General features: G+C 31.6%; 1 protein-coding gene across 1 annotated transcript in view; it reads right to left on the reverse strand.

Moving 5' to 3' along the window:
• The window catches only part of LOC145292064 (uncharacterized), a 155,307-nt gene that overhangs the window by 120,908 nt on the left and 11,284 nt on the right, over nt 1-23,115 (reverse strand). The window lies entirely within an intron of this gene.

Below are 23,115 nucleotides of genomic sequence, written 5' to 3' on the forward strand. Positions count from 1 at the left end.
CGTTGTTTGGCTGTGGAATTTATTCCAATAATTTGAAAATACTTTCATAGCTCAGGCATCAACGCTAAAAGTAAAAGTAAATCGTAAGCTAAACGTTTTGGTTTCGATTCTCGGTGGTGGCACACGAGTCATTTTTTTAACGTTTTAAATCATTACTATATATTGGGTCCAGTATTATATAATAATAAATATGAAACCTGCATTAATCAAAATATCATATTTAAGCGTATTTTACGACCGGCTAATGCTGGGCGACCTGCTAGTGTATATATATATTCCATGAAAAGAACATTAAAAAATTCAAACGAATGAATTAAACAAAGTTTATATGACAGTGCTCAGTAATAAATATGACAAGATATGTTTCTTTTTATTTATGTTTACATACTATTTTCATATCGCTACACGATCATGACAATATTTCGGTTAATTAGTTATGAATAACTAAGAACCTCGTTGCGATGTTGCTTTTAAGAAGAAAAGATGGTGGACTTGACTTTTTAAAAGCAGCATTGCTTGATGAAGTGCTTAGTTATTCATGATTAATCGAAATATTGTCATAATCGTACAGCGATATAAAAATGTTTATCCTTTTATTTAATAAGAGTATACATAAACTATGGGTTTAAGGTAAGCGAGAACTCTTTATATCATGGTATTTCGAAGTCTAATGCTTCTCATCAAAAGATGAGGGAAGATGCTAGGTAACATAATGGGGATACATCGTCTTACATTAGATGCGAAATAAAATATTGAAGCTGTTTGGGGAATCCAAATTGATCACTGTGATATAGGAGGAGTATACTTTTTATTACATAATGCAGATAGGTATATAGATTATTTGTCATTTTGGGTTTAATATATGTGGACAATAGGTGTGGTTAAACTCTCGGGGAGAATATGGGGTAAGTAAGTAAGATACTTATTTAATCATATGTGTTAAAGGGTTAAGCATAAGAAAGGGTTTACATGAAATATGGGGTGTATGCTATGTCGGTATATTATATATATATATATATATATATATATATTAAAAAGTTTGACTCATGCCCAGTTAACCTACATCTAAAATTTCAAGTGTTTAGACGCAAAATTGGCGGAGGAGTTTGATGGAGTCTTCAAAGGTCAACTCTTTCAACTTTGACCTCTTGGCAACCAAATTGTCGTCAAAAAACTGATTAAAAAGCGTGCTGCATATCTGATTACCCGTTATGTAAAACTTCAAATGATAGACCCAAAATTGGCTGAATAGTTTGCTAGAGACCGCAAAGGTCAAACGTTTATAACTTTGACTCCTTGGCAGCCACATTTTCGGCCAAAAACCGATTAAAAAGCTTTCCCCATGTCTGAATACATTTTATGTAAACGTTCAAATGTTTAGTCCAAAAATTAGATGAGTGACCGCAGAGGTCAAATTTTTAAAAAACTATGACCCAAATTTTGACCTCTTAACATTTATTGCTTTGAGCTCAAATCAAATTATAAAGTCGTCAAAGTACCCTACATGTCTAAGTAAGCTACATCTACAATTTCAAGTCTTTAGACTCAAAATTGTTGGAAGAGTTTGGTATAGTTTTCAAAGGTTAAATCGTTGAACTTTTACCCCTTAACAACCAAATTTCTGGCCGAACACGATTAAAAAGATTTTTCAAAATCTCAATACGCCTTATGTCAAATCTCAAGTTTGACTGAAAATTGACAGAGGTGTTTGGTAGAGAAATGTACACACACGGACACATACACAGACAATTACACTTTTATAGATGTATAGATTAGGAATAATAGTAAGGTAATAAATGTAAGGGGGTAAATTATAAGGGATACAATGTAGAAATATTTTACTTGTATAAGATAGGGGATGAAGAGAAGGTAGAGTAAGGTTATAAGAATGCAAAGGAGCAGGGGATGAATAGATATAAATTTATAAGAATTATAGCAGTAATAATAGATAATAAGTCTTATTAGATACAAAGTTAATAAATATAGGTGTATAAAAATAGGGGAGTAAAATGGATATAAAAATATAAGTATAGAAATATAAAGATACAAGCATGGATACCCGGCGTTATCCGGGTGGGCATTAAATCCGGTTTGGACAGAGCTGCTATACTAAGGATATTGAGCCCCCCACCCCACTCCAGAAAAGAACGGAAATAGGTGACAACCTGGAACCCTCCGCCCCCAAATAATGATGAATCAAAACAACCTTTGTTTCAATAAAAATAGCAGCGAGTTCCCGTGCAACTGCAAAAAAAAAACCAAAAAAGAAAATAGCCGCGTAGACAGGCTCGACCTGAAATGCGAAAGAGGAGGAAAAAGGGGAAAAGATAAAGCGCAAACGCGTTTGTCAACCAAACCACGACAACTTATGGCGGATTGTCCCCGAAAAAAAATAACGTATATAAACATAAACCCGTACGTGACTTGCAAAAAATGATATTGCGAAAAGTGACCCCCTCTTGCAAGAAATGTTCTAGTTGACCGCCACAAAATTAATTTTGTTTTCTAATTCTCAGATATGCGCCCTTGGAACCGCTGTTTCAGATGGTACCAGTTTCGACCTAAGTCGATGCGGCTGACAAAAGTTATTAGCGGATATATACGAACACACACACACAAATATACAAACCGACGTTTAGACTTACATAATATATAAGATAATATGGGGATTAACTCAAACAGGTTTCTAAAAAATCGATGTCAGTAATAATAATTCAAAATGCATTAAATAAAATATCAATATAAATAGAATTTTAATAACAATCTTAAATAGAACGCTTAAAACAATTCTCTCGCTATAAACTGTAACTAGAATACAGCTATTTAGTAAAATCGATTTTCCTTGATGGAATATGCAAATGGGGATACCTCTTGATTGTATATTTTGCAAGAATTATACTATATATAGAAATAAATGAAATAGGAAAGTAAGGGACGCTTGTATACATCATCAAATTGTGAACAAAAACAAACAAACAGACAGTAATACGAATTTATATATAGATATAGGGCCAAGTGGCACACAGAAAAGAAATAAAATGAAAATACGACATCAGAGAAAATATACAGTAGGAGAAAATTCTTGAAAGCAAGAAGTGGAGATGTTTGCTAAGTTTTTTAGGTCCTTGTGGAGTCCAAAGCAGTATCGAATTTTTTTAAAAGCAAATAAATAGAAGCTCCTCTTAAATAAATAGAAGTTTAGATGGGGATTCAAAGAAAACGTATTGCTTTTCGTGGTGGAATTTGGCAATTTTTTAGGATATTAGAGCTGGGACGAGAATATAATGAATAGACATTACCTCGCTTTTTCGGAAGAAAGGGTTTGGCACTGCAATTAATTTCAGGGTGTAGTTTTTGGTCCCAAGTTTCTCATGTTCCGAGTTAAAATATGTTGGATCGTGGTTGATGATGTAAATTCCTAGTTTCAGTTTGCGTATCCCCAAAAGATTCAAGTAGTGTTATAATTACTCACTATGACAGATATGCATTCTATAATAAAAACTATACTCCTTCTATATCACAGAGATCAATTTGGGTCCCCCAAACAGCCTTAATATTTTATTTCGCACCTAATGTAACTATTGCTTGACAGCGCATCCTTATTATGTTACCTAGCATATTCTCTCCTTTTCTGATGAAAGCATTCGGATTCGAAATGGTATAAAGAGTTCTCACTTGTCCTCGCCACCTATTTGATGTAAACCCTTATTGAATAAATGAATACATCTATATATATTATCCCTGTGTATGATAAAAACGTTGCATTTTTCTCCTCTGGACCAAAATACCGTAGGTTTACAACAACAAATTTCACACACAAATTTATTATGTCTACACTATTAGTCACTATCTTATGTTACTATTAGAACGACATATTTGACACATTCATTCGTTATAATAAAACCCTAGATTTTATCCTAGGAGCGACATCATCACGATCGCAAAGATATACACTGGAAGCAGTTGATATTTGTCCCTCTAAATAAAATGTACTACTCCCGTTCTCGACACCGGGAGGTGTTCTGCATTTGGGTCATATGTAGATTACCACCGTAACTTCCTGGCTTCTACACTTGCACACATACCATAAACTTTCCTTCTCTCGATTCCCAAATTAATGATCCCTTCCTCCTCACATTAAACTAATTCTCATTGGTTGCAACCAAACTATTCGTCCATTCCAGAATGTCAATCATAATTCCATAACAAACGCACCAGCGATTAAAAAGCATGGCTTTGCTCTCCCCGATGTCATCTTACAAATAATTACATTAGTAAAATTTGACGTAAACACTATTAAATCAACTAAACAAGCATAATTCACTTTTTTTTGGAGAGCGAACCTTTCTTCTTACGAAATCCGAAATGTGTTACTTTCTGGGGGGGGGGTTGCAGTTTACACGTAATCTTACCAAATATTATATTCGCCGGATTTGATGTAACCACTAGATTCAATAAACTAAACGACCACAATATTATTTTTTTTTTTCGTGTGGGAGGGATTTTCTTCTTAGAATATATGACATCTGTTCTTTATGTATTTCCCGTTCTTCACGTAAATTAAACTAAACGACCATATTTTAGTTTTCTTCTTTTTTCTATTTATTGATAAGATATACGACATAGTTTTCTTTTATTTATAACTATTTAACTATTTAACTATTGACAGCTAATGAAAAGGAACGTGTTGTTGCAGGATTGCAGAAGGTTTATATCTCGTAGAGCTAGCCAAGGAGCTTGGAAGATCGAAATCTTCATCCGCTGAAAATCCAAATATAAAATCAAGAAAGGAGAAAAACACAAAAATGTCAGTTTCTGCTCGTGATGTTAGAAAAAGTCGATGTCAACTTATGAAGCAGCCGGGCAGAAACAGTGCTGCTATATTTGACAAGGCTGGAATACCTTCCTTGTCTAGAAAGACATGCTGCAATGTCTTAAACGAAATTTCAAAAAAAACATTAAGCCCATAGCAAGGCCTATTTTAAACCAAACTCATGAGGAAAAAACGTTTGGCTTGGACTCAGAAATACATGAAAACCAACTTTGAATGTTCTTTCCACTGATGAGGCCAGAGCAACCGTTGATGGACCAGATGGGTGGGCCAAAGTTAGGAGTCCTCTTGGATTCCCTACCCCTCATCGATTCCGTCGTCAACACGGAGGTGGAGGTGTCATGTTTTGCACCGGAATAATCTGCGGTGAACTAATTGGACCATTTCGAGTGCCAGAAGGTGTCAAACTGATAAGCCAGTGTTATATATTATTTTTAAATGCGCATTTGTCACCGTGGCTTGATGACCTTTCATTGGCGCCTCACAGCAAACTGATTTTTGTGCACGAAAATGCGCCATCCTACTCAGCCAAGGTTATGATATCTTACCTTAATTAATTAGGCATTAGTGGAGAAAATTTGATAATATGGCAACCTTGTCCTCCAGATAAAAACCCAATTTAGCAGCGTTGGTTAATAATAAGGATTAAAGATTATGAAGGAGGTGTTCAATTTTAGTCGAAGGATGAAAAGAAGATTTTGGAAGTCTTCTATGACGTCAAATCATCTCAAATCCGCCGATTGACAGCATTAGTTGACAAGAGCTTATTCAAAGAGATTTTGTAAGTATGGGAGTTATGTTGATACAAAATATAGTGCTGGCAAAAAGAAAGTCCGCACTTGTAATTTTTTCAAAAGCTACAAATTTAAGCTAAATTTAATGGAACTGTTTAAACAAAATATACCTTATTTGATTCCCTTTTATTCCTCTATGATTTTACCCGTTCAAATTTGACTTAATTGAAATATTCTAGTGTTCAAGTCAATTAAAAAAAAATACTTCAAATTGAGGAGGCAAAAAGAAAGTTCGCAGCAACAAATTTGCTTAAAACCAGCTTAAATCATTGCCCTTAAATCAGTTTAAAATATCCACCAACAGGCAACAAAGCATCTCTAATCGTAATTGGGGTTGTTCCAGGTTATACATCGTAACATTTAGCCCATATGCCACGACTTTCTTCTAGTGATCGTCAGGAGCTCATTAATCTCAACTTTTCTGGTTTCTCCAATCGGCAAATCGGCCGGAGATTGAAATGTGATGAGAAAACGGTACGAAAGACTGTGCAAAAGCATGAAAACATCGGCAGTGTTCGTGATGCCCCTAAATCTGGTCGTACTAGAGTTACTTCTAACAGGGAAGACAATGCTATCAAGATCCGCAGCCTAAGATAGGATGGCTTCCCAAATCCAACAACAGTGCAATCTTGTTAAAACGTGCTCTCTGTCTACTGTAAAGAACAGATTAAAGGAATTTAATTTGCGAGTATATGTTGCAAGACGGAAGCTAATGATTTCTGTAAAGAACAGAAAGCGCCGTCTGGACTTCGTCAGATGCAATAAAGATCATGGCTCTTCATATTCGTGAAAAGTGCATTTTAGCGACAAAAGAAAGTTCAACAGGCTAGGAAGTGATGGTAGGCAGTTCGTCCGTCGGAGGTAAGACGAAGAATTTAATCCTAGGTGCTCAGTTTCAACGCTGTAATGTGGTGGAGGTTCAGTTTTGGTGTGGGACATTATTAGTATCAATGGTCCAGGGCCTATAGTTCGCTTGCCAGGTCGAATTAATTCGATCAAGTACATTGATATGTTGACTGAGCATTTCCCATGCTACTTTGGTAAGAATTTGGATGATAATTCCATCTTCATGCGGGATAATGCTCCTATTCACACAGCTGACAATGTCAAGAGGTTCCTGAAAGAGCATGATATTCCGTGTTTGGATTGGCCTTCAGAATCTTCAGACTTCAATCCTATTGAAAATGTATGGCATTACATCAAGCAACAGCTACGCAATGATAAAATTTCAAATTTTGAAGAAATTTGGACAAAAATTAAAGAAAAGTGGGATGCCCTTTCCCCGGAGTATTACTGCAGTCTAATTCAAGGAATTTGTAAAAGATTGCAGGCTGTCAAATTGTAGAAAGGTCTATGCTACTAAATATTAGCTAGTTCATTGTGTTTATGTTGTATTTGTGTTGCATTAATTCCCTAAAGTTAGATTTGAATAACAATTTTCCGTTGAGCGGACTTTCTTTTTCCCTCCTCAATTTGAAGTTATATTTTTAAATTGACATGGACACTAGAATATTTCAATTAAAAGTCAAATATGAACAGGTAAAATTATAGGACAATAAACGGCCAATCAAATGAGGTATAGTTTGTTTAAACAGTTACATTAAATTTAGCTTAAATTTGCAGTTTTTTAAAAAATTACCATTGCGTACCTTCTTTTTGCCGTCTATATATTTCATTAAAATATAATGTGAAATTCGTTCTTGTTTTTATTTAACATTGTTACTAGATATGTTCTTTATTTCATATAAATAGAAATATGAAGTTAGAATATTGTTTTATTACCGAAAATATACATTTTTAGACACTTGCAATAAAGTAACAAGATAATGTCTTCTCATTTATAAAATCTTTTCTCTCTGATAGGCTTATAAGAGTAGTTGTTGATGGGCCGAAATCAGAAACTTACTGTATTAACGCTGGTGTCCCACTGGGTTTCACCCTGGGTTCAACCTGTTTCTGGTCTTCATCAATGATCTCCCAAATCACATTCTTAGGCCATTCCTAGATATTTATGCAGATGACACTACAATCTATGGCGACACTTCAAAGGCCACCAATGATAAAGATCTTTCTGATTCTTTTTCTTCTGATCTAGAGAATGTGGTACAATGGAGAAAAGGTGGTTGGTTAATTCTAATGCATCGAAAACCAAGCTTCTCTCCTTTGATCATAATCGCTCGTATCCCCACCACGCCCCAATTGAAATGAATGGATCTACTCTTGGGGAAGCTCCGTGTTTTGACAAACTTCTGGGCCTGACATTCACTCCTGATCTGAACTTGAACACATACATAATCTCAGTTGCCAAGATCGCTGAAAGATGTTTGGATCAATCTATCGCCCCAGTAAGTATCTCACTCCGGATACGATCATCTATCTGTATAAGAGCCAAGTCCACCCTACAATGGAATACTGTTGCCACATCTAGGCAGGAGTTCCTCGTCACGTCCTATCTGACCTTGATAGAGTTTAAAACCGACTTCGAAACCTAGTAGTTGATGCCTTTTTTCATTTCCTGTAACCTGTTTCCTGCAGAAGAAACGTCACCAGCCTGTCTCTACTCTATCGCTATTTTCATAGTAAGTGCTCGTCTGAACTCCAATCTATGGTCCCCGCTTGTCAAACATTTACACACACACACACACACACACACACACACACACACACACACACACACACACACACACACACACACAAAACACACCCGACTATCCAAAATCACAAATAATATTTTCCCCACTCTCTATCTGTGCCTAAATGTAGACCCAGATTCCATGAGCAGGGTTTCTTTCCCAGATCTGCCCGCTTTTGGAACACTCTTCTGTTGGCTTCCCGGCAACATGGTAGCCTTCAAATCTAATGTAAACAAGTTCTTGTTCAGTCGTCCTCATAAATAATCAAATTCAACTCAATTTACATTATTAACGATTACTTTATTACCACCTTACATTCATTAACCTTTATCCTCGAGTGGCCTTCTTTCCCCAAGTAATAAACAAAAAATTCAAATCCGTTATACATCAAGTTTCAAGACTGTAGAGAAGTTCTGCCCACAGACAAACAGACGGACGGACAAAGTCATTGTTACATATATAGAAGATAGATATACGAGAGAGAGAGAGAGAGAGAGAGAGAGAGAGAGAGAGAGAGAGAGAGAGAGAGAGAGAGAGTTTTATGAAACAGCTAAATTGATTCTAATGAAATGGGGGAACATATCAAGAGTGAAAACTCCGAGTTAGATTTTGAAGCAATTGTTATTGTTAAACAAAATCTAATGTTATTTAATAATTCTCATATTTCTTTGTACAGATGTGTAAACATCGTCACGTGTTTACATGACTCATAAAATTACATTCGGCGAAAGAAGTCACCCGATCCGCTCTATGCTAAGCTTTCTATCTTTTTTCCCGTCTCTTTTTCTTTCTCTCTTCCCCCTTCTTTCTCTCTCTCTCTCTATCTCTTTTTTTTACTATATATATATATATATATATATATATATATATATATATATATAAATATATATATATACTCTCTCTTTTTTACTATATATATATATATAAATATATATATATGTATACTCTTTCTTTTTTACTATATATATATATATATATATATATATATATATATATATATATATATATATATATATATATATACTAGCTGGACGCCCAGCATTGTCCGGTCGTACAATATGCTCAAACATGATATTTAAGTTTAGGAAGACTGCATATGTATTATTAAAGACTTAATTCTCTGTTGAATATTATGTAGTACGTGGAATAATTTACTCGGTGGACTAATTCACAAAAAAATATAAAAAAATAATAATGATAATGTCGTTCATCAAATTTCGTCTGTGTTTGTTTACAATATCATGTCAGCTGATATTTGGGCTTGATGATCTTAAAAATAGTCTTTCTCCTCTTATAGATGGGAAAAAAAAGAATTTTTATGGGGAATATTTTACGTTACACAGACCATTGTTACACCGGTGTAACGTAAAATATTCCCTCTGCAAATTTTTTTTTTATGTATGTATAAGACTATTTTTAAGAACGGGATTTTTCGATTTTCGATACTTATCTGATGAATTTCTGTACAAAACTTTTCTAAGAACACTGCTAGAAATATAAATTACCTCTGTGTGAAATTTGCAAAAGATAGGATCAGCTGTTTCCAAACCTATGAAGACGGAGCTCCCTCCACGCACAAAGGGACTTTTATATAGCAGTAGAGATATATACTTGTAGGGGCTTGTAAAATACACTTAAATATGATATTTTAATTCATGCAGAATTCGTATTATTATAGAGTCAATTCTCTATCGATCTATATAATATATTATAAAGACAGTAGTGATTTAAAAGATAATTATAAAATGAATATAACCTGGGTGTCATCAGTTAGAATTAAAGCTCAAGTATATGGCTCTCTAGTCTGATTTGTTATCCTATCCCCACGCATATAAGAAATTCAAAAATAACGTTTAACCTATTATATATATTTTATATGTGTATTTCCATTTAACCTATTATATATATTTTATATGTATATTTGCGTTTAACCTATTATATATATTTTATATGTGTATTTCCATTTAACCTATTATATATATTTTATATGTATATTTGCGTTTAACCTATTATATATATTTTATATGTGTATTTCCATTTAACCTATTATATATATTTTATATGTATATTTGCGTTTAACCTATTATATATATTTTATATGTATATTTGCGTTTAACCTATTATATATATTTTATATGTATATTTGCGTTTAACCTATTATATATATATTATATGTATATTTGCGTTTAACCTATTATATATATTTTATATGTATATTTGCGTTTAACCTATTATATATATTTTATAATATTTTATATGCATATTTGCGTTTAACCTATTATATATATTTTATATGTATATTTGCGTTTAACCTATTATATATATTTTATATGTATATTTGCGTTTAACCTATTATATATATTTTATATGTATATTTGCGTTTAACCTATTATATATATTTTATATGTATATTTGCGTTTAACCTATTATATATATTTTATATGTATATTTGCGTTTAACCTATTATATATATATTATATGTATATTTGCGTTTAACCTATTATATATATTTTATATGTATATTTGCGTTTAACCTATTATATATATTTTATAATATTTTATATGCATATTTGCGTTTAACCTATTATATATATTTTATATGTATATTTGCATTTAACCTATTATATATATTTTATATGTATATTTGCGTTTAACCTATTATATATATTTTATATGTATATTTGCGTTTAACCTATTATATATATTTTATATGTATATTTGCATTTAACCTATTATATATATTTTATAATATTTTATAATATTTTATATGCATATTTGCGTTTAACCTATTATATATATTTTATATGTATATTTGCGTTTAACCTATTATATATATTTTATAATATTTTATATGCATATTTGCGTTTAACCTATTATATATATTTTATACGTATATTTGCATTTAACCTAATATATATATTTTATATGTATATTTTCGTTTAACCTATTATATATATTTTATATGTATATTTGCGTTTAACCTATTATATATATTTTATATGTATATTTGCATTTAACCTATTATATATATTTTATATGTATATTTGCGTTTAACCTATTATATATATTTTATGTGTATATTTGCGTTTAACCTATTATAAATATTTTATATGTATATTTGCATTTAACCTATTATATATATTTTATATGTATATTTGCGTTTAACCTATTATATATATTTTATATGTATATTTGCGTTTAACCTATTATATATATTTTATATGTATATTTGCATTTAACCTATTATATATATTTTATATGTATATTTGCGTTTAACCTATTATATATATTTTATATGTATATTTGCGTTTAACCTATTATATATATTTTATATGTATATTTGGGTTTTACCTATTATATATATTTTATATGTATATTTGCATTTAACCTATTATATATATTTTATATGTATATTTGCGTTTAACCTATTATATATATTTTATGTGTATATTTGCGTTTAACCTATTATAAATATTTTATATGTATATTTGCGTTTAACCTATTATATATATTGTATATGTATATTTGCGTTTAACCTATTATATATATTTTATATGTATATTTGCGTTTAACCTATTATATATATTTTATATGTATATTTGCGTTTAACCTATTATATATATTTTATATGTATTTTTGCGTTTAACCTATTATATATATTTTGTATGTAACTCTAAAATTTGGTTGCATTTGGTTTTGATAAAATATATTAACAGAGTTGGCATTATGTTGCTGGCTAATCTAATTGTTAGTTTCTTTTTTAGGGATTGTAACGTTAATTTTATTTGTTTATTATAGTTGGCAAGGTGATTTTTAATGAGTACGTGCTTTATATTTTTCCTCCGATAAGTACAGCTTATCTAAGGGACGAGATCACTTTTACGCGATTTAATAAATTTTTAATTATAGCCATAGGTATTCTGTTTAAAAAATAGGTTTATATCACTAGAAAAGATGGACACTCAGTCCTCGATAAGACATGCCACTACGGCAAGGAAAACTCTGATATAAAACTGATGTCTACTGCCTGTTTTGTTAGTGGAATTAAATTGCACCGACTGAGATTAGCAGTAATTGTTCTTAAAAACGTGCGAATGGTTTTACACAAGTCGTCATCATTATAAACAATTAATCTGTGTGGATTTCGGACGAAATAATTGATGTGAAAAACTTATGCGTCTAAATCGACGGAGAATATATATATATATATATATATATATATATATATATATATATATATATATATATACTAGAAGGTCACCTGGCGTTACCAGTTCGTAGAATACGCAAAATATTATTTTAATTTATGCAGACTTATTATAGAACCAATTCTCTATTGATTATTATCCGACACATAGAAATGATTTCAAAGCTATAAAAAAATATGAGTTTGTTACCATCCGCTAGAATCGAAACCAGAACGTGAACACCCAGCCTCAGTTGTTATATAACTCTCCTGCGTCCTTACCGTCTAAGTTACCATCAGATCGATACGAAAGGTTAAAATTTAAGCGACTTTGAGGTACGAATATTTAATTTTGCACATGTTGAAATATAATAGCAGGAGTAATATTTTATTCGACTAAGCCTGTCATGGCCAACTATTTTGTTTTCAATTTTAACCACTTAGCATCAATTTTATCTGGGTAAAAACCAAATCGAACGTGTGCTACAGGTCCAAATACCTTATATATCAAATGTCAACTATATAAAGCAAAGAAATCAGAGAAAAGTTTGCTAGAAACTTTTCTCACACACATCGACAATGCCATTTTTCTCTCTATATATACAGATAAAGATAGATAGATAAATAGATATTCCCGTTTGCTAGGTTTCTATTGCAAATTCTATGCAATTATGCGGACTGTAGAAACTATACATAAATATAATTCAGCGTAATGGTATAATGAAACCAATCATCTAATAAGAAACTATAACATAAATAAGTAATTAATTAACGCGCGTTTTTCAAAGGATTATATAAATTACTTAACCTCATGACGGAATATATTTAAAAGATCATTTTTATATTTTTTTTAATAGGAAATGTAGACATTTAATATCAATGTCGCAGCGTGAAAAATTCAACTTGATACACACACACATACATATATATATATATGTATATATCTATAATATAAAGCTGAATGTATGTGTGTGTGTGTGTGTGTGTGTGGTCACAAATAAGCTCCTATATGGTTGACTATTTTAAAAAACTGATTACATATAATGATAGAAGATGTATCGAGACACAGGAATGGGTATGTCTGATCTGGCAAAACGGTGGTTCATTAAAATTGTGGGGTCTGCGTTCGAGCCTGGTCCACAAAGTATGGAAATAAAAAATTAAAAAATTAAAAAAAAAAAAACGCTTACAAGTGTTTTTGATATAGATGTACATAATAATCCTTTGATAAGTATGTTTTAACTTAAATAGGGATGGTATAATAAAATTGTGGGGTCTGCATCCGCGCCTGGTCTCCATAGAATGGAAATAGGCACAAACTTTATTAAAGACTTTTCATATCTATCTGCGTAAGTATACGTTGATGATTATGTTTCAGTTTGAAGAAATATGGTATAATAAAATTATGGGGTGCTCGTTCGAACCTGACCTCCATAGAATGGAAATATGTCACAATGTTTAACAAGGTTTTTTAATATAGATCCACAGAATTTGTGATAAGTTTTTCAGTGTGAATAGGTATAGTATAATAAATTATGGGGTTTATCTATTTTATTTTTACTTTCATCATATTTTGCTTTGGTTTTGATTCAACCCAAATTTACAATCCTTCCTTTTCATGACCTATCATACTTTCATAAACCAGAGTCCATTTTGTGTAGGCTGTTTTTGAACCCAGTCAACGACGGGTACTTTTGCTAGTATATATATATATATATATATATATATAATGGTTTCTTATGTCAGTTATATATATATATATATATATATATATATATATATATATATATTTATATATATATATATATATAATGGTTTCTTATGCCGGTTGTATATATATATATATATATATATATATATATATATATATATATATATATATATATATATATTAAGAACGGAGTTTTAAAGTCGACGTTTACAAATATTTTTTACTATTCGGCAGAATACGCAAGAGCTGGTGTGGTAGGTAATCCTTAATCCACGAAGTTTCAAAGAATACTAATTCTTCTCCACAGAAGAAAAACATGTTAGCAAAAAATCAGATAGTCATGCTAAAAATAGCATGTCCATGTATTTGCTGGTTGTATATATATATATATATATATATATATATATATAAAATCCGGCATAAGAGACCAACTAGAGGTTCAGGTTCACTTCGTTTAAATATGAAACCGACGGTACCGATAATATTCTGATGTTCTGTAACACATATATACATAAATATTATTTTTTAATATTTCTGAATAATTAAGCACTCTGCATGGGTTATCTCCTAATATTCTTATACATGCACACACACATAATATATGAACACACACACGCGCGCGTGCGCACACACACACGCACGCGCACGCACGCACGCACTCACGCACACACACACCATATACATAATATAAATATATATGCCTACTCATGGATCATTTCGAATTTGCTTGTACCTAACGGGAATCAAGTACTATTGATGTATATCAGTATAAATTCAAGCGTCAGGTGTAGTTAGGCTTTAAGTGTCTTTTGTATTTTTTACACGATTTAATCTCCGATACGCCTTTTCTGTCTTGTCAGATGCATGCGACAAACTCGCCAGCCGGAGGTCAGTTGTTATCGCAAATGTTGACATCCGGCGGCTGCCTTGCGTTGTCATAAAACGGGCGGGCAGAATAAAATATAGATAAACAGGGAAAGAGGCGATCAAAACGAGAAACAAGGTGGGGGGGGGGTAGCAAAGAAGAAGAAAAAATTAAAAAAAAAATATAGAGAAAGATTTCATTAAGATGTGAAAATGAAGACAAAGTAATAAAGAAATATATGAAAAGTCAATTCTTAAAAAAATCGAAGAAATCTAAGTACACACACACACACACACACACACACACACACACACATATATATATATATATATATATATATATATATATATATATATATATATATATATATACCCCAAACCTCTGGCCTTGATGATTGGGAGACTAAAACTGTCTTCTATGGTTTCAAATTATCTGAAATAACAGCAAGTGGAGACTTGATTCCAAATATTTCTCATATGTTACATCTCCCCTCTTTTGGAAATAGGGTACAATTATGAATATCTCCAGTATCCTTATACACTGTGAAATTTACTTTATGTATAAAAACCAAACAGGAGAGATATAGCATATAAAATTCCCAAATAAAGTGGTATATATATATATATATATATATATATATATATATATATATATATATATATATATATACATATATATATATATACACACACACACACACACACACACACACACACACATATATATATATATATATATATATATATATATATATATATATATAACTCAAAATTAACAGTGACTGGTTTTTAAAATAACAATCTAGACCCGTTAAATGAGAACGGTATACATTGAAAGTAACAACATTTCAAAAACAAACTTTAAAAATCTTTTTACAGCTCCTTGAATTGAGCTGACACATTATATCGTTTATGATGTTGACTAAGGAGGAAATAACTTTCAGTCCCCAAAAACATATTCCAAGACACAAAACGTACATGATGGTCATTGTACAAGCCGTGAATTCTTTTCTTAAAAGAATTCGATGGAGGATCTTTCACCACAAAAGTACAGAAGAAAAAACATAGATGGATGCACACAAACTCGAATGACACAACCACATAAAATGTAAATGAAAACACAAAAATCCCTTATGATAGAAAATATAAAATTAAATCCAAAAAATTCCCACCAGTAATTTCTGCCTTAGAAGCGTTCGAATTAGACATATTAAAATGCATAGAAAACCTAAAAATCAAGAAGAAACACAGATACATGAACCTAACAGTTGAAAAAAAATCAATAATACCTTTAAAAATATTAAAGGCAATCCGAACTTGATGATTCCAGCAGACAAAACCATGAATATATACAGCATGGATTTTGAAACCTACAACCACCTAATTATGAAGTAACTCAATAAAAACTATAGAGTAGCAAGTAAAGAAGAACTGAATAGTATAAACTACGAAACCTTAAAAATAAGTGAAAAAATGAACATACAAGATAAGATAGAGGGATATATACCACTGTGCCCACGTTTTACCCTAAAAGATGATAAACCAGAATTCAACAATAATCCTAGTATTAGACTGATTTCTCCATGTATTTCAAATTTGGGAAACATTAGCAAAAATACTAGACGAAATCCTACCTAAATTAAAAAAAAAAAAAAAAAAATTTACCATAACCTGTGGAAATTATCGGAAGAGGTAATTGAATGGTTCGGCACACTACCCCAAGACAAAAATAGAAAATTCCTTATGTTTGATATAGATTCATATTACCCCTCTATTTCACCAAATCTCTTCGAGGAAGCACTAGATCTAGCTAAAAAAATAACAATGATAACAAATTTAGAATTAGACATTATAAGACTAGCAAGAAGAACTCTAATTAAATATAACAAACTATGGACCAGAAAGAACAGAAACCTCAACTTTGACGTCATAATGACGTCCCCGGATAGAGCACAAGTAACTGACCTTGTAAGCCTTTATATACTAAATGAACTATATATAAAGATTCCAGAACTAAGAGGAGGACTATACCGGGATGACGCATTATTCTACTTGAATTCAACAAACAGGTTATTTGAAAAAAAAAAAACAACAAAAAGTTAAACAATTCTTCAGTAAACGGAACCTAGATATAACAATAGACCCAAACCACAAATGTGTAAACTTCTTAGACATAACCCTGAATCTAGACAACAATTCCTACGAACCCCACCATAAACCCAACCTAACGCTATTCTACATAGATCACAAGTCCAACCATCCGAATAGTATGAAAAAAGCACTTATACCTAGCATCTCGAAAAGAATCTCCAAAATATCACAAAATGAAGAATTTTTCAATAAAAACAAGGAATATTATAACCAAGCCGTAGCTAGATCAGGACATAAAGAACAAATTAAATTTGTTAAGAAAACTCAAAACAATAACATAGGTACAGAAAGAACAATAAACAATGCAAATGTAATATCTTACAACATGTCGATGAGGAAATATAAAAAAGGAAAAAAAAGAGCAAAAACAAATGAAAAAATAAAACATACAATAAACACAAAAAAATGAAAAGATAGACGATAAGAAAACTAAATAAGAAGTTAAAAAGAAAAATAGAAGGAAGAGCCAGACGTGGTTTAATCCACCGTTCAGCCACCATATAAAAAATTACATTCCAAGGGAATTTTACCAAATTATAGACAAACATTTCCCGCAAGATAGTAAACTAAGTAAGATAATTAATAAAAACACTGTTAAGCTATCCTTCTCAACGTCTGTTAACTTAACAAATACCATAATTGGCTCAAATAACACAAAATTTAACAAATTTTTGAAAACAGAGATAGGACAGAAAATGAATCTAACAATGTAAAAGAATATAACTGCCGGGACACTAATGAATGTCCAATGGGGGAGGGGAACTGTTTAACGTCAAACGTAGTATACACATGTGAAGTTATAACAAATAATGAAACTAAAGTATATTTAGGGAGCACCAGAACTTTCTTTAAGGACAGATATCGTAATCACCTAGCATCGTTTAAAAATGAAACTGAGAAAGAAAAGAACACCACAAAAAACGAAAACAACAACAATGTAAATAAAAATGAAAACAGAAGTAGAAAGGATCATAACAATAGTGACAACCACAGTTACTATAACGAAAATAGAAACAGAACCAATAGCAATAAAGAAAACAACCGAAAAAAAAACAAAGAAAAACTCAACCACTCTAGCAGTATGGATAAAGGAATTAAAGGAAAATAAAACTGAATATAAATTAAGATGGTCAATAATTGATAAAGGGGAAAATATAAACCTAGCAAATCGAAAATATGCAACCTATGTATATTAGAATCTTACCATATATTAATATCAAAAGAAAAATTATTAAACAAACGATTAGATCTAATCCAAGGGTGTTTGCACAGAAACAGATATTTAATTTCACGAACTAGAGTAGATTAGGAAAAAATAGTAAAAACGAAACGTATAATATGAGGAAAGAAAAAAGATGCAAGGGAGATAATTCTAGATATAAAAATTCTAGATATAGATATGTGACCTCTCTTCTAAACAGAAGGATCGGGTAATAATACGAACTCAAACACCAAGCAAAAAAAGAAAATTAAAATAAACACGTATAAATATAAAAATAAAATTATATAAAATTATATGATAATTGAGAAAGGAAAAAAATACGAAACTACGGGTTAAAATAGAAAACTATCTTCACATAACACCAAAAGATGGAGGAAGTGAGGAGGCATGGCTTTGGAAATCTTTTTACCCAACTACGATGTTCAGCATGTTAAAAATATACCTTTAGTTGTAAAAATCTAAAGGATAAATATCTGAAGTAGTTGATGAGGACAAGATATATTTATGGAAACATAAATCGTAAAATTGCCTACTCATTGATGAAACAGCTGTAATGGAAAAAATCCAAGAAATAAATGAAGGTTATAAAAAGAAAACGTGAGTCTTTGAATTTTCAACAAAATTTTACACTATATATATATATTATATAATAATAGTAAGAACCGAGCTGTAAAGCAGAAGTTAGAAATAGTTATTATTATATATATATACTCGTAGTCCAATTGAATATTGAAATACATATATCATTGGTTCTATGGTACGAAACTACATGAAAATATGCAGGTTTTTTGAAGATTATAATACTATTCTATTGTTAAAATTTTATGAAAATTGGTAAAAAAGTTTAAAATGCAAAAGTCAAGTATCATGCTTCAGTTGTGCTCTAAACAGAAACATTCATTTCGAACGCGGCGTCGTCATATCAAAGCACATAATATTTATTTTATATGCCGGACCTTACTCCTTGTACAATGATAATAGCTTGAATTTAAGTTTAAAATGAAAAATTGAAATATCGTAGTGTAATTGTGCTTTAAACAAAAACATTCATTTCGAACGCGCTCCTCTCATATGAAAATACTGTTGATTTTTATATATCGAGCCTTTCGGTTTGTGCGAAAATACATAACTTTTCTTGTTATCTTAGGCTGCGTAAGATGTTAACATAGGTAAAAATTGCCTGTTCCTCCATTCGTCGAATTATTTCGATTATCGGTTATTGATACTTATCGAAGGCATTTCAATACAATACCTATCCAATAACACTGCCAGGCACATAAAATGCCTTCATGTGAATTTTCATAAAAAATGGCCAGCTTTCGAGTCCATAGGACACTCTCCCTCACACACACACACACACACACACACACACACACACACACGCACACACGCACACACACACACATATATATATATATATATATATGTATATATATATATAAAGCTGAACGTCTGTATGTCTGTGTGTCTGTACATAAACAGGCTCCTATATGGTTGACTATTATAGAAAACTGAACACATACAAGTAGGTTTAAGTTTTAACATGTATGGTATAATACAATTATGGGGTCTGCGTTCGCGCCTGGCCTCCATAGAATGGAGATATGCCACAAAAATTAGGGCAGACTTTTGATATCGATCCGCGTAAGTATACTTTGATAATTATGTTTCAGGTTGAAGAAATACGGTATAATAAAATTATGGGGTCTGCGTTCGCACCTGACCTCCATAGAATGAAAATATGTCACAAAGTTTAAACAAGGTTTTCAATATAGATCCACATAAGAATATTGTGATAAGCGTGTTTCAGTTTTTTATTGCTTTCATAGAATGGTGTTAATTTTTTACTTTATAGTTTACGAAAAATAAGTTGTTTGTGGGTAATGTCGAAACCAATTTAAGTGACCGAAATAGGATTTGACCTATATGTAAACAATTTATGATAAAAATGGAAGCGTTACATTATTTGATATCATTTTCTGTCACTGTTCTTGCCCCCTTTAAGTAATTGATTGTTTTAATATTAAAGTTACTTAAAGGCGTTGAGGTGTTTCCATTTTTTATCATAAATTATTAAAATATTGATCAAATCCTATTTAAGTCACCAAAATTGGTTTCTAAAATACTCCCAAACAAATTATTTTACTTAAACTATATTTTAGGAAGAAAAATAAATAAATAAATAAAAGCCATCTATATTTTAGATAGCGATTCATTTAATATTATTAAAATAAATGAAAGAATTAAATAATGAGGTAGATAGATTTGTTCTCCTCTTACTGACGAGGAAAAAGCAGATAATTTTAAATTATTCATTCGAAAGTAAAATTAAATGTCTTTTTTCCATGATTGCTTTGGTTTCAACACCACAAAATTTGAAGTCATTTCTATACACGGACACCCCTTTTCATAACATTTCATACTATCATACATCAGAGTCAATTTTTTGAGGGCTCTTTTAGAAACCGGTCAACGACGGGCACTTCTGCTAGTATATATATATATATATATATATATATATATATATATATATATATATATATTGATATGAAAATATATATATTATTAGCTAACTACACAAATACGCTTATATTTAATTCTTAAAGGAAGTCATCAGTCGGGAATTAAAATGAACGTTTCTGTGTAGCTTATAGCCATAAATATATTTCCATACTACTAAGCTCTACTCACATATTGACCATTTTTTTAAGTAAATACTGGAGGAATATATATTTTTTATTTAAATTTTTTTTAATATTTATTTTTAAAAACAGTAATCTACGGACATGCGTGTTTCGGAGCCCTACTCCTCATCAGCGTAGCTTGGCTGTTCGTAGGATTCGAACCTTGGACCTTACGTATTTCAGTCAAGCGCCCTAATCTACTCCGCTGTGTTGCCATAGACGATTTATTGCTTCGTTTTTATAGTTCATCTGTTTTAAGTGGTTTTTCTTTTTTGATTTTCTTTAAACGATAGTAATGTTTATGTCTCCGCCTCGGAGAACCGGTGTTTTTCTTAGAAAGTCGCCCATTTTTTATTTGGACGTATTTTTATTTATTTATTTATTATTTTTAAAAACAGTAATCTATGGACACGCGTGTTTCGGAGCCGTAGTCATCATCAGCGTAGCTTGACTGTTGGTAGGATTCGAACCTTGGACCTTATGTATTTCAGTCCAATGCCCTAATCCACTCGCTATGTTGCCATGGACGATTTACGGCTTCGTTTTTATCGTTCATCTGTTTTAAGTAGTTTTTGTTTTTTGATATTTTTTTACAGTGGTTGCTGGCAGTTTTGAAAGCGGCTTTAGTCTAAGTACATCTATTACGTTGGAAGCAATGGAAAAAGTGATTTCTATGCGCAATGGCAGCAGCACATTCCAGAGAGAACCACTGCTGGCTGTTAGGTTTTTGCTGGAACTTTTTAGACAAAGAGACGAAACAATAAACCATATAGGAATTGAATGCAGAAAACTGGCCCAAAAGGAGTACAAGAAAAGACAGTCCGGACTTGTAATTAAAAAAACCCTGCAAATTTAAGCTAAATTTAATGTAACTGACCATAACTTGGATGTCTTCAAGTCCAACATAAACAAATTCCTGATGAATCTCTCCCCCGTAAGTAACACACTTTATCAAATCTCCAATATTAACGATTACTACGATACTATCCCATTGATTACTGTACACGCAATGACCCTTATCCCCGAGTGGCTTCCAGGCCTTGATAGGTGATGACTTCCATGTAAAAAAAAAAAAAACGGGTGAACAAACTATACCTCATTTGATTCCCTTTTATTCCTCTATGAATTTACCTGCTTATAGTTGACGTTTAATTGAAATATTCTAGCGTTCGCATCCATTAAAAAAAATAACTTCAAATTGAGGAGGCAAAAAGAAAGTTCGCAGCAACAAATTTGCTTAAAATCAACTTAAATTATCACCCCTAAAACAGTTTAAAATATCCACCAACAGGTAACAAAGCATCCCTAATCGTAATTGTTGGTGTACCAGGTTATACATCGTAACATTTAGTCCATATGCCACGACTTTCTTCTAGTGATCGTCAGGAGCTCATTAATCTCAACCTTTTTGGTTTATCCAATCGAGAAATCGGCCGCAGATTGAAATGTGACGAGAAAACGGTACGAAAGACTGTGCAAAAGCATCAAAACACCGGCAGTGTTCGTGATGCCCCTAAATCTGATCGTACCACAGTTACTTCTAACAGGAAAGACAATGCTATCAAAATCCGCAGCCTAAGAAACAGATTTGAAACGGCTCCCCAAATCCAACAACAGTGCAATCTTGTAAAAACGTGCTCTCTGTCTCCTGTCAAGAACAGATTAAATGGAATTTAATTTGCGAGGATATGTTGCAAGATGCAAGCCAATGATTTCTGGAAAGAACAGAAAGCGCCGTCTGGACTTCGTCAGATGCAATGAAGATCATGACTCTTCATATTGGTCAAAAGTGCTTTTTAGCGACGAAAGCAAGTTTAATAGGCTATGCAGAGATGGTAGGCAGTACGTCCGTCGGAGGAAAGACGAAGAATTTAATCCTAGGTACTCAGTTTCAACGCTGCAATGTGGTGAAGGTTCAGTTTTGGTGTGGGGTATTATTAGTACAAATAGTCCAGGGCCTATAGTTCGCTTGCAAGGTCGAATTAATTCAACCAAGTACATTAATATGTTGACTGAGCATTTTCTACCCTACTTTGGTC

The sequence above is a fragment of the Euprymna scolopes genome, chromosome 13 (assembly GCF_053919585.1).
Source record: "Euprymna scolopes isolate OS-2025 chromosome 13, ASM5391958v1, whole genome shotgun sequence".
In the NCBI taxonomy this organism is placed as follows: Eukaryota; Metazoa; Mollusca; class Cephalopoda; order Sepiida; family Sepiolidae; genus Euprymna; species Euprymna scolopes.